We start from the raw sequence: 17,975 nt of genomic DNA on the forward strand, positions 1-17,975 counted from the left end.
AAAAAAGGCAGTTCAAAACTCAGCTAGATTTCTCCTCTTAAAGTGCCTAACACCTACAGGTGGTTCACAAAATGCAGAGACGGTCTATGGCTTTTTTGGCATTAAGGTCTAGATGCCATTAGGACAGATAAGTCCTTCTAAGAGTCCCCATCGGAGTCTCAGCTCAGTACAGGAAAGGTTTGAAAAAACTACTGAAGGAACTTTGTGACATATAGAATATGTAGGACAGTCCCAAACCTACTCTACATCACTTGAATATCCCTATTTCTCTCCCCACCCCCCCAGCAGACACTCTTCACCTTATTAAGAATGAAAATTGTGATCAGAGCAGACAGAGATGTAGAAGTTGAGTAGCAATCCATCTGTCAGGCAAATCTGATACAATGATTAAGAAACAATGCTGTACTGCCCAGTGCAGTCCGCCCATTTAACCTAGACCAGCATTCTGAGGCATCACATTATTGGGTATTAAGCACTCATATTTCACATTCTCTAAAATATCTGGGCCACCAATTTCCTCTCCCCACCTCCCCCAATTTGGTCATGTCCATGTTCTCAGTGTAAAAGACTTCCAGGGAGGTATAACTCCAACGTTAGCATAAACCTGTGTGGACTGTGAAAGGGGAAGTTACCTGGAAGAGACTGGCTAAACACATGTAAGCAGCAGCATCACACTGTCATCAACACTGAATGTTGTATGATTTAAATACAGCCACGTACAACCAAACAACAAAGGTTTTCTCTTTCAAAAGACATGTATGTGCTTAAGGATGCATAGAAGGCTGCAGGGATTTGCAAGAGGCACCTAAACAGCAGGAAAGGCCCTTTTGTTGCCTTTAATATGGCAGTAGGGTATCTGATTTTCTTAATTTTTTTTTAAAGTTCTGCAGGCCCCAAAGGCACCCTTAGGCATCTCAGTGTCTGCTTTCTATAGGCTTGAGGCTTTTGACGTTTATCCTCCTTGTAAGCAGAAGAGGTTTTTGCTCCTACATGAGTGACAAAACAAGTAGGATTGCTGTGCTAAAGACGCGAATTCATAGCCAGTTATGTGTAACTGTGGAGACACAGCTATTCCACCTAAGAGTAGAAAGAAAAGTCTAAAATGCACAAAGTGAACTCACTTCTTACTTTAGGAAAGAAACTGCCGCCAAATCTGAATTTCAGAGTTACCTAAACCCAGCTTGTTTTAGAGTCATCCCCAGAAGCAAGGCCCACGCCCCAGCCACCAGCCTGGATCATGACACACTCCCTGCACCGGGAAGGAGCGCAGAGTCAAAGTTTACACTCGCCCCTGGCTCCCAGCCACGACGCGCGATGCTGGCCTGGCGCGGGGTTGCTGCCCCGGAGGGACAGCAGCAACGCAGCGCGGGGACGAGGTGCCCCCCTGCGGGGCCAGAGGCAGCAGGCAGCGCCGGCCAAGTTGCCAGCGGGACCCAGGGGCAAGCGTTACGATACCGGCCTCCGTCACCCCCACGCAGGAAACACACTACGTGGGCCGCAGCTCCCTTGCTCCCACGCAGCAGCTCCCGGCCTCCTCCTTCCAGTCCTCCCGCCGGCCGACGGAGGCCCTCAGCCCCCTCCTGCCTCGCTCCCACCTTCCGAACAACCGAAGGCCCGGGGAACGGCCTGGGAGAGGCGGGGGTACAACCAGGCGGCCTCCGCAGGGCAGAGGCGGGGGCTGTGGGGCACGGCGGCTCCCGCTCCCTCTCCCCCCGCCCCGCCCCGCCCCGCTCCGCTCGGCCCTGCCCAGCTGCCGCAGGCGGACAGCCCGTGGGCGCGAGGGGGGCAGGCGGGCCGCGGCCTGGGCCCGCGGCGGGGGCGGGGGGGGGGGCAGGAAGGGAGGGAGGGAAGCGCAGGGGCGGGCGAGGGGGAGAGGACGCCGGCGGACAACGCCCGCTGCTGCGGAAGGCCTCGCCCGGCCACCAGCCGCCACCCGCCGAGGGATGGGCACTCACCGGCCGCCGACTACCCGCCGACTACCGCTGCCCCGCCATTGTGCCACGGCGGAAACAGCACCAGTCCCCCAGCACCGCCGATTCGCCCGGGTCTTCCGGCAGCCCGGCACCGCCCGCCGGGGCGTGGCCGCGGCCGGGCAGGGCGGGACGGGGAGGGGCGGTGGCGTTGGTGGCAGGAGCGGGACGGGGGGCGTGTTTGGGCCCTGGGCGGGAGCGGCCTGCGGGTGGTGGCCTACGGCCGTCCCTTCGCCGCCGGTCTCCCGCCCGCGGGCTTCCCTTCGCCGCTGGCCTCCCTTCGTCACCGGGCTCCCAGCCGCGGCGGAGCGCAGGCTGCAGCAGCGTGTGGGTCGAGGCTGCCGGTGGCGGAGGCGTCGTGCTGCAGCCAGCCCTGCCAACGCAGGACCCCCGAGTGAGGGTAGAAAGCTCCTCCCCGCAGCTGGGAGAACACGGTGATTAGTGTTCTGTGGATCCCAGCTAAACTAAAGAGGTGTGAGGTGTCCACTGCCGTCATCTCCCTGGAAATGCAGTGGTAAATAAATGGATTGGCCTGAGCAATCGCAGGAACGGTGTAATATAAGCCACTGCCACAGAATCGTCCCTGAACGTAACTGTCGTTGGCTCATCTGTTGGAGAACTGAAGGCATTGCTGAGCCCCTGGGCACGGAACCCCACCCTACATGGTCTGAGTGTCTTCTCAAACTAACCACTCCAGTGGAAGCAGCTCATCATCGGAGCAAATTACTCATGAGAAGCAGAAACAAATTACAGGGAGTGGGAAAACCAGGGGCAGGTGTGGAGGTGGACAGGTACTGGGTTTCCTGTGGAAGAAAATCTTCTGCTTCCCTTATCACTAAATTACCCTTCTCACTGAATTAAGTCACCAGTGTATTTCGTGAACATTGCTTGCACTTGCTCAGCCTCTTCCTCTTACAGCTTCTTCCTGTTTCTGCATGCCTTCTTACTTAAGCTAGGCCCATTACTGCCTAGCTTAGGAGGGTGTCTTCTTATTCCTCTTTGGCATCCATATTTATGCAAAAGACGTGCTTGTAACCCATCTCATGATAATTCACCTTCCGGTTCCAATCCAGACTTCCTTAGCAAAATGTGTACAAGTGTACAGATTTTGAAGGGAGGTAAGTAGTAGAGACTTCCCAAAATTTCTTATGGTATCTTTCAAAGTCAGGACATGATAGCTTTATAGCCTAGTGGTTTGCATCAGCACTTGGAAGTTACTTTTGCCTTCACCTGTATGACCCCTTCAAAATAAGAAAAGTCTCCTGGCAAGACGCTCTCTGGAGAGGACCTAGCATGGAAGGACAGCTTAACTTATTAAAACTGTTGCTGTGAGCAGATGTGGTTGCGGTGCCAAATACATAAACATTTCTGAGCTCTGTCTTGCCTCCTCCTTCCACAAAGTTGTTTTGAGTGGCTGCAGGCTCAGCACATTTCATGTCATACTGACTGCAGTGGGTCAAACAATGTTTGGTCTTACGGAAGCTCCTCACTAGTACACCCATGCAAGACTGTTTCAAGTTCCTGTCATTTTAATGAAACTAAACTTCCTATTGCTTTTATGAAACTCTCAGATTCTGGTTTAGATTTCAATTAGATGGATAATTGTACACTCAAATACTAGCACTTTCTATGATCAAATACAAGAGGAAGTGACCTAAAAGGGTCCTATGTCCTAAATGTACATGATACTTGGATGACCAAAACTTTGATTAGCTGCGATTTTTTTTCTGAATAGGTCGCATGAAGAGACAATTAGTCAGGTTTTGTAAGAAAAAGTAAACTTAGTGTACTGAATACAAATATACTGCAATGGGAAAAAGAATTATCAGATGTTGCTAAATTTACCTGGAATAAATGAAAATAAAAGAGTTTTAATATTTTTCAATATTAAAAGAGTACAACTCACTAAATCAAGTAAGAGGAGCCAGAACTTAAAGAACACATCACAGTACTGGGCATCACAGAATCAAATATTTTTTTTTTTTTAAGAGATGTAATCTCTGGAGTTTCTTAAGCGCTAATCTTGAATGTGACACAGACTTTTTGCTCCAGCTTAAGCAAGTAATTACATTTCCAGTTTCTCTGTAACTACATTTACTTAGCTCAAACAAGTATTTAGTACATTTTTTAAATAGCTGCTTTTTGTGTGTGTGTGTGTGGTGCAACAGATACTATTTTCATTTAGGAAAGCTTGTCCACCAAGAAAAAAAATTTTTTTTCTATAGATCCGTGTGATAAACTGGGCCAATTGGGGATGAGAAACCTGCCATACTGGTGCTGATGGGGATGGGATTATCTAGGCATAGGAGTGGAAGGAAGCAGAGGTGGAGTGCCTGTTTGGACTGTGACTCAGCCATCTCCTGGAGCCTCACCGCATATCTACCGTCTTGGTCACCTCAGTATCTCACTGTTGTAACATTGCAGCTTGAAAAGCTACTAAGAAGTATCGAAAATGTTGCTGTTTGTCTATATCACATTTTCCACCCCTTATTCCATCCCATTTATGCTATGTTCAGGTCCTACCCTGTCACAATACATTCTCGTTAAGCACCCCTTTCCCCATAAAATGTGTGTGAAATGCCCATAAACATCCATAAAATGTTAATTGAGTTCATTTTGCCTATGACTTCGGTCTTCATCTGTTGCGGTATTCATTCAGGGCAGGAGAGGTGGTATCTTGCATGGAGTTACTGAGCACCAAAATCGGCTCAAGTTGGGTCACTGCTATACTTGCACTGCTTCTTGTGAGGTTTGTTTTTCATTGGTTCTGGTGGTTTCTACTGTAGTACTTCCTGTAACATGCAGCTCAAATCGTGGGTTACAACAATTCCACCCTTGGTCTCTTTGGACTAGGCCATAAGTTTTAACATTGCAGTGAATTCCTCATGTTGCCTGTATCTTGGTTAGCAGTAAGAGGTTCCTGCTATAATACCTTTGATATATGGCAGCCACAGTAATGGTGACATATAGCATCATGTAACACTGCCATCATACAACTCACACCATGATTTATTTTCACCCAGGATTAAATCACCTTAAGGCACAAGTTGGACTTCCCCATCCTTCCACATCACCTACCAAGTGCACTCAGGTCATTGAGAAAAAGCAATCCCACCAATAGGTTTGCCCTTTCTTGAGGAAGGAATCAACCAGACTGTTTTTCCTGGCCAGTTCCTTATCTGTACTACAGGGACCATATCTCCTTCCACAGTGCACGGGAGTTTTGATTGGGCAGGGCCAGGTCAACTGGCAGATCCTGTAGTGTTAACTAGCCAAGTGGCTTCTGCTAAATGTGTATCGCATTGCTTTCAGTGTAGTTTTTAACAGCCCATTGTATTGTTCACCTTTCCCAAAGGCTGGTGCATGATAGGAGATGTGATACAGCTAGTCAATGCCATGTTCTTTGGCCCAAGTGTTTATGAGATTGCTTCAGAAATGAGTCCTGTTGTCTGACTCATTTCTTTCAGGAGTGCCGTGTCACCATAAAACTTGCTTTTCAAGACCCAAGATAGTATTCCAGGCAGCAATGTGAGTCACGGGGTATGTTTCCAACCATCCAGTAGTTGCTTCCACCATTGTAAGCACATGGTGGTTGCCATGGTAGGTTCGTGGTAGTGTGATACAATCAATCTCCTAGGCTTCCCCAGAGTGATCTTTCAGTCATTATCCTCTATACCAAAAAGGCTTTAGCTGCTTGGCTTGTTTGATTATGACACACATTTTACATTCATGGATAACCTGTGCAATGGCATCAACAGTCAAGTCCACCCCTCAATCATGAGCTCATTTGTATGTTGCATTCTTCCTAGATGTCCTGATGTGTCGTGGGCCCATCGAGCTGTAATTATCTCACCCTTATGTTCCAGTCCAGATCCACCTGAGCCCCTTCAATTCTAGCAGCCTTGTCCACTTCCTCGTTTTGGTGTTCTTCAGTGGCATGACTCTTTGCCACTGTGACACACACATTATGTGTGACATACTTTTACAACCAGGTTCTCCACTTGTGCAGCAATATGTCGCCACAATTTGGCAGCCTAGATAGTTTACCTCTGTGCTGTCAGTTGGCCTGCTTTGATTGCTGTAGCCACCCTCATAGAGCATTTGCCATCATCTGTGTGTCAGTATAAAGTACTGGCAATTTTTCTTGTTCAGCAGTATCTAAAGCCAGCTGGATGGCTTTCACCTCTGCAAACTGACTCAATTCACCTTTTCTTTCAGCAGTTTCTGCGACTTATTGTGTAGGACTCCATACAGCAGCTGTGCACCTTCCATGTTTTCCCACAATAGAGCAGGATCCGTCTGTAAACAGGACATATTGCTTCTTATTTTCTGGTAATTTATTATACAGTTGGGCATTTTCAGTGTGAGTCAACACCTCTGATGATACTCCAAAGTTTCAGCCCTCTGGCCAGTCAATGATAATTTCTAGGATTCCTAGGTGGTCAGGATTTCCCATTTAATCCTGTTGAGTTATCAGTGTGACCCATTTACTGCACATAGCATCAGTTGAATGATGCGTAGAGAGGACCTCTCCTGAGACTTGATTGCCTCAGTACAGGCAATCAAGAAGCCAAGAGGAGCTGTGCTTCGGTACCAACCACTTCCAAAGCAGCTCAAACTCCTTCATATGCTGCCAATATTTCTTTTTCAGTTGGAGTGTAATGGGCTTCAGATCTTCTGTATCCCCAGCTCAGAACCCTAAGGGTCAACCTTGAGTCTCTGCAGGCAGAGAGACTGGAGACTTTCTACCAGAGGCTCCAGGTAGGGCTGTTATCCCTGGCTGAGGTGTAAAACATGTTTTTCACATCATGTCCTGTCCAGAATGGCCCTAAATGCTACTACACAAACTATCTCCCATTTAATTTGTTCAAAGTCTTGCTGCGGCTCAGGGGCCCGTTCAACGTTGTTCTTCTTTCAGCCCTGAGGAGAAGGACGTGGGAATGATGGTGGATGAGGAGCTCAGCATGAGCCAACAATGCACCCTTGCAGCGCAGAAGGCCAACCACATCCTGGGCTGCATCAAGAGGAGTGTGGCCAGCAGGTCAAGGGATGTGATTCAAGGGGCCCCTCTACTCTGCTCTGGTGAGACCTCACCTGGAGTACTGTGTCCAGTTCTGGAGTCCCCAACATAAGAAGGAAATGGACCAGTTGGAGAGGGTCCAGAGGAGGGCCATGGAGAATATAAGAGGGCTGGAGCACCTCTCCTATGAGGACAGGCTGAGAGAATTGGGGCTGTTCAGCCTGGAGAAGAGAAGGCTCCGGGGAGACATTATAGCAGCCTTCCAGTACCTAAAGGGGGCCTACAGGAAAGATGGGGACAAACTCTTCAGTAGGGCCTGTTGTGATAGGACTAGGGGTAAAGGTTTCAAAAGAGAAGGAGGTAGATTCGGATTAGGTATTAGAAAAAAATTTTTACAGTGAGGGTGGTAGAACACTGGAACAGGTTGCCCAGAGAGGTGGTGGATGCCCCATCCCGGAAACATTCAAGGCCAAGTTGGATGAGGCTCTGAGCAACCTGATCTGGTTGGAGATGTCCCTGCTTCTTGCAGGGGGGTTGGACTGGATGACCTTTAAAGGTCCCTTCCAACCCTAATGGTTCTATGATTGTATGCCTTGCACAAGTCCAAGTAGAAGATGTCCATTGCTCGTCCCTTGTCCACCGATGCTGTAACCCTGTCATAGAAGGCCACCAAATTGGTCAGGCACGATCTGCCCTTCATGAAGCCATGTTGGCTGTCACCAACCACCTCCTTGCTCTCCATATGCCTTAGCATGGTTTCCAGGATAATCTGCTCCATGACCTTGCCAGGCACAGAGGTGAGGCTAACCGGCCTGTAGTTGCCCTGTTCCCCTTTTTAAAAATGGGGGTTATGTTCCCTTTCTTCCAGTCATCAGGGACCTCACCAGACCACCATGACTTCTCAAATACAATGACCAGCGTCTTGGCAACTTCATCTGCCAAGAACCCGCAGATGGATCTCATCAGGTTCGATGGACTTGTGCACCTTCAGGTTCCTCAGATGTTCCTGAACCTGCTCTTCGAGTACAGTGGGCAGTTCTTCATCCTCGCAGTCCCTGCTTGTGCCTTCCACAAATTGGGTGGTGTGACAAGAGCCCTTATCAGTGAAGACTGAGGCAAAAAAGTCATTAAGCACCTCAGCCTTCTCCATGTCCTGGGTAACCAGGTCACCTGTTTCTTTCCAGAGGGGGCCTACATTCTCCCTGGACCTCCTTTTGTCCCTGATGTACCTATAGAAGCCTTTCTTGTTGCTTTTGACTTCCCTGGCCAGATTCAATTCTGTCAGGGCTTTAGCTTGCCTCACCTGATCCCTGGCCACTCACACAGCCTCTCTGTAATCCTCCCAGGCTACCTGTCCTCACTTCCACCCTCTGTAGGCTTCCTTCTTTACTTTCAGTTGGTCCAAGAGTTCCTTGCTCATCCACGTGGGCCTCCTAGCCTTTTTGCCTGACTTGCTCTTCATTGGGATGCATCGTTGCTGGGCTTGGAGGAGGTGCTCCTTGAATATTGACCAACTTTTCTAGGCCCCTCTTCCCTCCAGGGCTGCATCCCATGGCACTTTGCGCATCAGATCCCTGAAGAGGCCAAAGTCTGCCCTCCTCAAGTCCAGGGCAGAGAGCTTGCTGCATAGCTTCCTCACTGCCCCAAGGATCTTGAACTACACTGTGTCATGGTCACTGCAGCCAAGGCTGCCCTTGAGTTTCACATCCCCCAACAGCCCCTCCCTGTTGTTCTCCCCTTCTCAAACACTTTCTCTGCTCTGTTGTCCTGCACAGTGATGTCATCAAAATAACTGCAGGTGTTCAGGAGCTTCACCTTGTTCCAGTGCCGTCTGGATCAGTCCCCACAAATTGTGGGGCTGTGTTTCCACCCCTGAGGCAGTGGATTCCAGGTGTACTGGATACTCCTTTGTGGGGAAGCAAACTGTGGACTGCACTCTGCTGCCAAAGGGATAGAGAAAAACACGTCAGTGATATCAATGGCTGCATACCATTTGCTGGCCTATGACTCCAGTTCATACTGGAATTCTAGCATGACTTCATTCAGGCCATGATAGTCCAGTTAGTCTCCACTCCCTGTTAGACTTTTGCCCTGGCCATATGGGACTATTACATGGTGACTGAGTCTTACTCATCACTCCTTGATTCTCCAGTCAACGGATCAGATTATGAATGGGAATCAGGGAGTCTTGATTGGAGTGATATTGTCACCGAGGCACTGACATGGCACCAACTGTTCTTTAACCTGCAGCAACCCCACAACAGAAGGATCCTCTGAGTGACCAGACAAGCTAGATAGCTTGATACCAAAAGCTCACCAGCACCCTTTTGAGTCCTTGAAGTACCCTCTGCCGAGGTAGTCTATGCCAAGGATACGTGGAGCCTCTGGACCAGTCACAATAGGATGCTTTTATGACTCATTCCCAGTTAGGCTTACCTCAGCCTCCAACACAGACAGTTCTTGGGATCCTCCCGTCACTCCAGAAATACAGATGGATTCTGCCTCTTTGTAATCTGATGGTGTTAGGGGAGCCTGTCAACTGGTATCCACCACAGCTTTGTACTCCCATGGGGCTTATGTGCCAGGCCATTGAACTCATACAGTCCAGTAAACCCAGTTGTCCCTTTCCTCCACCTGACTGAAGGCAGGGCCCTTCTATTCCTGGTCAGAGTCTTCATTACTTGATTTTTGTAACTGCAAACCAGAAGCCCCTTCATCAGGGTCAAACGTACAATAAATCCTTCTGTTCTACCCAACAGACATTAGAGCAGCAATTTTCCTGGACTGAAGCCTATTGGCTCTTGTTTTTTCTTGCAATTCCTGGTCTGAGCTTCTAGCCTCCAGGTAGGTTCACCATCCCACTTCCTCATGTCCTCCCCCTGATCATGCAGGAAGAACCACAGGGTTGCACGTGGTGTGTGACACTCTCCCTTGAGCAGAAAAAGGCTGACTCTTAATAGCTGAGACATTAGGTGAGGAAGACCTATCTTTCTTGGATAGCTTGGACAATTTTCAGGTCAGTTCCTTCACAGCTGAGACACAGGCCTGCAGGGAGGAAGTGAGGTTACCTTTGTGTTATTGGAGTTGTCTGGCCAGTCCATCCATAGTTGGTGCCTTCATGCCTGTCCAGCTCATTAGTGCCAGGCTGTTGGCGTATGACATCGGTGCACTTGGTATAAACTTTCAGCACATGGACCATATGCACTGGATTTCATCCAAGTCTTTGGATACCTGGTTGTCATCAAGGTTGTTATAGATCACCTCCACCATGGCTAATTCCCTCAGTTACTGGATACCTCCCTCAATGGCGGTCCATTTGCTTTAGGAATCTTCAAGGTCTTCCTTTGAAGGGATACCAGTCCTTTGCACTTGACAAGAGTCACTGCCAAAGATTAAGATCTCCTGCCCTTTTTCCAATCCCTTTGTCATTGGCCTTATCCTTAGCAGGGCATCCCAGCTGCCAGGCTTTCTTACCCTCTAATTCCTGACTATTGGCCCCAATATCCCAGCATTGAATTAACCAGCTTAGAATTTGCTCACCTTGTTGACAGCTAAGATCTTTTTGTATATCTTACAGCTTTAGGGACAGTGATTGGGTGGTTTCTGTCTCATTTATGATCTCACTCTCTTCCTCCTGCTGTTCTTGTGACTGAGCTGCTGCAGAAGATGCTGCCTCTTCTGCCTCTTTCTCCTGCGCCCTCTTAGGAGAAGCTTCTTCATCTTCTTCTTCAGCTTCTTCATTTAGTAATGAGTTGACTTCCGCTTCCATTGTTTCTTTTTAATTATAGGGGCAACAGATATAGTCTGGTTTAACCAGTGTCTATTGGTATGTTTTCAGATTCAGAGGCCCTCCCTTCTTGAGGGTGCTGCATAGTATTGAGCAGTGTTTGGTAGGCACTGGCCAGGTTGTAGCTCTTTGGAATAGCCAGGGCATTTTTTTTCAAACTTTCTATCACTTCACCAGGATCCTGCACTTGTTTGGGAGTGAAATTCTTGACCATTGGAGGTGAGAATTTTTTTAGATACATGCCCATATTCTCCCACATGCCCTGCCATCCATAACCACTGCCACAGAGGCTGGGTCATATTCCTAAATAGCTTGTTAATCTTAGAAAAAGCTGAAACAATATTCCTAAGAAATACCAATAGAAGTATTTTAACTACCCAAGGATGTCCAAGATGCTGAAAAGTTGTAACAAGGGAGAAAACATCAGAGAAGAAGGTGCCATTCTGTACCTCCTCCACAAAAAAAACTTCACAGAGGAAGAACTGTAATTGCTAATTTTCTCCATGAGATGGTACCTGAAGTACAGGAATGTCTTCAGTACAGACCCCGAATACCAGATTAAGCTCAACGCCAGTGTTTTAATAAAAAATCTCCCAGGCAAAGCATCACTAAGCACTACAGAGCACAGTAAACTGCAAAAGCCAATATCAATCTTCAACATGCACAGCAAATAAAAGAGCATAGCACAGATCAGATAAACTAATATCAAGAACAGATGAATCAACATTGTGGCCCACAACTATTAACAAATATAAATCCCTTCTAATACGCTCTGGTTAAAAAAAAATCTGTTATTATCTCAAACCCCTCGTGCCCTATGTTGGGTGCTGAAAAGGACTATTGTGGTTTAATCCCCACTGGCAACTAAGCACCACACAGCCACTCACTCACTTCCCCCCGGTGGGATGAGGGAGTGAATCAGAAGGGTAAAAGTGAGAAAACTGCTCGATTTAGATAAAACCAGTTTAATAATTAAAAAGGACTACTACTACTACTACTACGACTACTACTACTACTACTACTACCACCACCATTATTGTAAGAAAAACAAAAAAAAAAAAAAAAAAGAGAGAGGAGAATAAAACCGAAGAAAATATAAGTGATGCAAATGAAACAGGTGCTCATCACTGACCGGCCAATGCCAAGCCACTCCCTGAGCAGTGTCCCCCTGCCTCCCCAACCTTCCCCCTAGTTTTATTGCTCAGCATGGTGTTGTGTGGTATGGAGTATCCCTTTGCTCAGCTGGGTCAGCTGTTCCAGCTGTGTCTGTTCTCAACTTCCCATGCAGCCCCAGCCTACTCACTGGTGGGTTGATATGAGAAGCAGAAAAGGCCTTGACTCTGTGTAAGCACTGCTCAGCAATAACAAAAACATCTCTGCATTATCAACACTGTTTTCAGCACAAGTCCAAAACACAGCCCCATACTAGTACTGTGAAGAAATTTAACTCTATCCTAGCCAAAACCAGAACACCCAGTCAAATTCCTGGATGTTCACAACTTTTTGATTGAGATGGCCAAATACGAATTTATTAGTGGAGAGCAATCTAATGAAAATCTCCAGGTGTTAAAAATGAAGTGATTTAGAATGAGACACAGAGGGTGTAAAGTATAAGGCAGAGGAAGGCCTTATTTCAGTTACATCTGTTCATCTGGGAGCCTGCTGGGGAAGTGCAGGCAACCCTACCATAAGCTGCAGCTTGACACGGAGGGAGAGCGGAACAAAATCCTGTGTATCTTAGAACATAAAAAGCGCTGTCGGCCGCAACACCCGTACATTTCAGCTTGATTTTTGCTCACTAGATGGCAGCAAATTCACAAGAATTGCTCTAAAAGTGTGGCTCAAACTGCCCATGGAAACAGCGTTCGAATTCGTGCTTATACAGTGAAATAAAGGTGTGATAATAAAACATGATTAAACATTTAGCTAGGCTGGGTAAGGACAACACGGAGGGGGCAAATGGCATACGCTTCAGCTTGATCTGGCACGTAGAGTCTTCTGCCACCGTGTCCATACAACTTGTGCTTTCCCTGCCCTCTGAGGCCGGGGTTTCTGCCGATCCCCAGGCTCACCAGATTAAAGCTAGCGTTCCTGTGCCTCCCTGTGTCACATTCAAGTGCTCGTCCATCTGTGTCAATAGCATCTAAGATAATATTTTAGAATAAGTTCCCACTCTGTGCAAGACTTTTTTATTCTAACATACTTTCAATACTTTCTTTGCCCTGAAGCACAGAGGCTGCAAATAGAGGCAAGTGAAATATATTTAGCTAGCTATTATCGTTATATTAAAAAGCTCTAGATGACCACCATATCTGTTCTTTTGTTGAGAACGGACTCAGTTGCCTCAGCCATACAACATGCCTATGCCTGTTATAAAATTGATAATTTGTGAAATAAAGAGTCTGAGCAAAAAATTCCTAAGCGGAAACTATAGCACCTTCTGCTGGCACAAATGGAGTGAAAAGAGATGCCTGTCCAGGGACATGGATCTGTCAACATCATTCCAGTTCCCAAAGGTTTGTCAATACCATTGCCACAGAATCACAGAACGGCTGAGGTTGGAAGTGACCTCTTGAGATCATCTGTTCTACTCAACTCCCTCCAGCATGATCATCTGGAGCAAGTTACGTAGGACCATGTCCAGTTGGGTTTTGAGTATCTCAAAGGATGGAGATGCATATAGCCATGCCAGGCAGGACTTTGCACTTCCATTTGTTGGGCTTCATGAGGTTCATGCAGAACGATTTTTCCAGCCTGTCCAGGACCCTCTGGCGTATCAGCCTTTCCTTCCAGCTTTGTACTGCCTGCAGACTTGGTGAGGGTACACTCCGTACCAGCGTTCAGGTCATTCCAGACCATCTTGAACAGTGGTGGCCCCAGTATCAGACCTTGGGGCAATCCACTAGGAACCGGCCTTGAACTGGACTTTGTGTCACTGGTCACAACCCAAGAGCTGAAAGACAACTATGCAGGCAAATCGTCCTGGCAGAAGTTTACATGTCAAACATGTGGTGCAATGTAAATGGCAAAATGGTTCATGTGCTGGTACAGCCTGCAGTCATTCCCCACATGAACTAAATGATACTGGCAAGGGGACTTTCTAACCTATATGACTGTGTCTACAAGGCTTTTGCTGACATAAGCAGAAGGTGTGATTTTTCCATGGCACTGTGAAGTGTAAACCAGGTTTAATGTGTGAAGGGGTAATGAAGCCTGCTTGTGACGCCGTCTCATGGCAGACATTCCAGGATATGTGCTCAGCCCATAAAACAGATGTCTCCTACTCTCAGAGCAACCAGGGGATTTTGACAAGATTGCTGATGTTACGGAAAATATTAAGCAATAATCCCTTCCATCAACCTAATTCCCAGTTCCTCAGCTAGCAAAAATGTTGTAAGTCTTTTATTATAGTGGATAGTTTTACAGCCCCCACATGTTTTTTAGTTCCCAGGTTAACAGATTTTTTGAACATTATAATAAATTAGAAGTACAGAATGTGACAAGCTGCTCATTGTCAGAATTTCTTGTTGTAAAAAGTATATAGATAGTATTGACTTCCCTAATTTACTGTTTATAAGAAGCATTACTTTGTAAAAATAATTAAATACTCTCATTAAATACAGCCTATGTACACACAGTTAGACGTACATATATGAGTGCATATGTGAATATGTAAATATGAGTGGTCAGATACTCAGTGCGTTTGAACTGATGTATTTCTTTTGTCTTCAGAAATCGGAAATAACCACCATTCAGGAAACAGTACGGACCAAAGATTGTCTTATGCCAAGATTTTCTCAATATGATTGCCTATAAAAACTGGGCTGTAAAATTCAAAGTTGCACACTGTGCAACACCATTTGATGGTGGTACTTACTATCTTTAAAAATCAGGCTGGCTATGTAAGACCTGCATGTTATGTTTAGGTATTTGAATTGAAAATATTTGCTTATGTTTTAAAGAAAACTCTTGTTATGGCTGTGCTTTTCTAATATGGGTGTAATAAGTGAGAAGCTACAGGCAAAAGGAATAAGGCTTTGTAATATTTTTCATTTTTGGGGGGAGTTTTCCATGCTTTCCCTCCAAAACCCACTTGCAGAGTGCTAACAATCTACAGTTATACAGCAGGACAAGACACAGAAAATTATCCAGCTCCAAAGAGTATCTTGTGTGTCATGTTGCAGCATGGTGCAGGTGTGGGTGAACAGAGCTGTGTTGGAAGCGGTGCCCACAGGTTCACATGAGGACCTGCGCTTTGTCCTGTGCTTCATCCTGTGGTACTGGCCCCTGTGGCAGGACAGCATGTCCTCTGTGCCCTTGCAGCTGCAGGTCCCATCTCTGCCTGCTCTGCACAAACAGAGAAGGATGAACTTTCCACTGCAAGTGTGTTGAAGGCTGGATACTGGATGCTCTGTTTGTGCCTGAGGGGCACGTGTAGGGTTTTCAGGTGTCCACTGGGAACAAGCATTGCCTCTCTGCTGAGGCTGTCGGATGTGTGAAAATCTCATGTAAATATCCAAAGTCTCCAAAATCTCCCCAGAAAAGATTTCAGGCTGGAAAAGAGGACATAGCTGAAAAAAAAAAAAGAAATCAAAGAACAGCTCTGTTTGGAGGTAACAAAAAGGAATAAGGAGAACTACTGAATAAGGCCAGTTTTTTTTTTTTTTTTAGTAGTTCTCCCTTGCAAGTCTATGTATTCTTAGGAAGGCAGCTGACATGAGGAAATGTGGGGCTAGCTCCAGTCATCTTTAGCTACATGGTGCTGGCATGTAGGGAGCTCTTAGCATCATTATGGGGTGGTTTTCCAAGCAGTGGAGACACATTCTCTTTATGTGGAAAAGGTCTGCCTTCCCCCTAAAGGAAACAGGACAACAATTATGCATAAAAGACAAACAATTTCTACTGTGTTTTTGTATTCCTATCAAAATATGATTCTATGAAATATACCTCATGGAACATTCAGTGTTAGAAGTACGTTGCATTATCTTTTCACATGCATCAAGTTATTTGTATTTAGGCAAGTTTAAAAAGCTCCTTGAGTATATGAGGAAAGTAGGAAGATGTAAATGTTTCTGAACTGGAGAAACTACAAAAGTGGACAGTTTTAAGCCAAAAGCTTTAAGAGTGCCTTTCTGATATTGGGTCTTTGGATCTGTGGATTAGAGGATTATTTGGAAAGAAACAATGAGGTTTTGCCTGGACATATTGATATATATTGTTATTTATAGTTTCCAAGAAAGTGTGTAGGCAGTTTGGTTTCCAAAATCAGAAATGCAAGTTGTAACACACAACACTGCTGGTTCATTTGATATATGTACTAGTACATTTGCCTTTAGTCTGTAACAAATCAGTTCTGCCTTTAACAGTTCCTTTGTGACAAGTAACAGTGAGGCAACATTATAAATAAACTGACAGTGGTTTAAGGCTTCTCTGTAGCATAGGCAAAATTGAAATTTGCTTCCCTGAGTGAGACTAAGATAGCTCTTTGGGGGCAGAAAAGTGTGGCTTTGTGGTAGTGGTAAAGCTGCTGCTGAGGAGGAGGATGCAGATAGGGCAAGAAAGATGTGAGGTGTTGGTTAGAGGAGAAAGAGGCTCAGAGGAGTTCCCGACAGTTTTGGGGAGCTCTTGGAGGAGGAAGGAGGGACAAGTGTCATTTCAAGAAAGTTTTTTGAGGAACATGGCCAAAGCTGCACAGAGTTATGTCTGGGAGAGGTAAGAGATCTCTGAGGCCCTGTAATGACAGACACTCAGGCAGTAGGAAGGATGTGAAGTTGTCACAGGTGAGAGTGGTTGTGGCCAGTGCAAGCAGCCGGGTGATGGTGAAGACAGGGCTGCAAAAAGCAACCTTTTTGTCTGGGGTGAGCCTCCCTCATTAGCACACACTCCTCCAAACCCACATGTTGCTGTTCTTTATGGCTTCAGATGTTGCACTGGTCTCTTTGCTCAACTGTTGCTTCATATCTCCTCAACCTTTTCATGCCCGCTGAGGATCTGCAGTAGTTGTGGAGCAGCTGGAAGGAGGAGACAACACTGCTTAGGGTCCTCTGAAACACCTTGCCCACAGAACCTGATGGCGCATGCCTTTCTTATGTCACCTCTTGGTGCTTGGGTGGAGATAGGTACCAAAAAGAGCTTATTGCTTTGGCCAGGGCCAGTCATTTTAAAGGATATTTTCTCACTCCTTCATCTTCCTCTGATCTTGCCCAAATTTGCAATGTCAAGTTACTGCCTACGTGTCTGAATTTGTTCCTGAGGTTGATGGCTTGTAGACAAGCTGGAGCTCAGAGAGAGTGAATAAGGTTATTTACCGTATTTCAGTCATTAACAAAGCTCCCCCTAAAACCAAATTTCTATTGCCCTGAACAAATTCTACTTTGTAATCATCCCAAAAGCTATGCTTAAGAAGAAAAGTGCCTTCAAAATTTTGTATCTGTGAATATACAATAAACAAATTTTGCATATATGAAATCTTGAGTGTTCATCTTGGATATATATCTGGAAGTTATATGAAACATGGTTGTGTCCTGATACCCTTTATGCGTGTTAGATAGTAATCTGCAGCAGTGCCATTATGTTTATGTGATGCTGTGGAACAAAGTAAGTTTCAACACGAAAATGGAGGACAGCTATTTGCCTCTACGTAGTATTTCCCTGGAGTTACAATAGCTGTAGTAATAATGAGAAACGGGCTTGGACCAGCTGTCACGCAGATTACCTTAATCTTTGATCTACCTTTGTCTGTGCCGGATCTGGCTGTGCCCCTGGGAACACGCGTGCCTCCCCGCGTGTTGGTGTGTTTGGGGTCCTGCGAGGGTCGGTTGATGATGGCAGCTTGCTGCTGCGGGACCACAAGAGGGACCCAAAGACACGCGTTGCTTTCTGGAAGCCCCCGCGAACTCCAAGGATCGTTACCATCCAGCTTGGGTTTTCAGAAAGTCGCTTATTTTCTTCTAGTTTTAGTTTTCAGGAATTTTACGACGACTCACCTATAAGCTTTCTGAGGGAAAGTCTGAGAAAGGCTCTCACGAAAAAGGCTGCTTTAGGTAACAGGTGATTTTAAACAACTTTGTCATGGCTGCCTAGTGCACTGAGAAAGGGTGCGTGGCATCTAGACCGACAGTCATAAATCATATGAAGACATTAGGAGGAATGCACCTGCGCTCATCTATTATATTGTGAGTGCATACAAGAAAAATAT

The 17,975-nt window shown here is 46.2% G+C and overlaps 1 protein-coding gene across 5 annotated transcripts in view; it reads right to left on the reverse strand.

Annotated features, from left to right (window-relative positions):
• Window positions 1–2,048, reverse strand: part of TUT7 (terminal uridylyl transferase 7) — a 32,337-nt gene extending 30,289 nt beyond the window's left edge. For 4 of the 5 annotated variants that reach the window (XR_015261418.1, XM_086770124.1, XM_086770122.1 and 1 more), the window contains exon 1: window positions 1,956–2,048. The gene's annotated coding sequence lies outside the window, so the exon portion shown is untranslated. Of the gene's footprint in view, window positions 1–1,121; window positions 1,259–1,955 lie in introns of those variants that run through there. The other variant, XM_086770123.1, reaches the window with a different exon arrangement.
• Between the last annotated feature and the right edge of the window lie 15,927 nt (window positions 2,049–17,975).

This window comes from Chlamydotis macqueenii, chromosome Z, assembly GCF_036417535.1.
Source record: "Chlamydotis macqueenii isolate bChlMac1 chromosome Z, bChlMac1.mat, whole genome shotgun sequence".
Taxonomy (NCBI): domain Eukaryota; kingdom Metazoa; phylum Chordata; class Aves; order Otidiformes; family Otididae; genus Chlamydotis; species Chlamydotis macqueenii.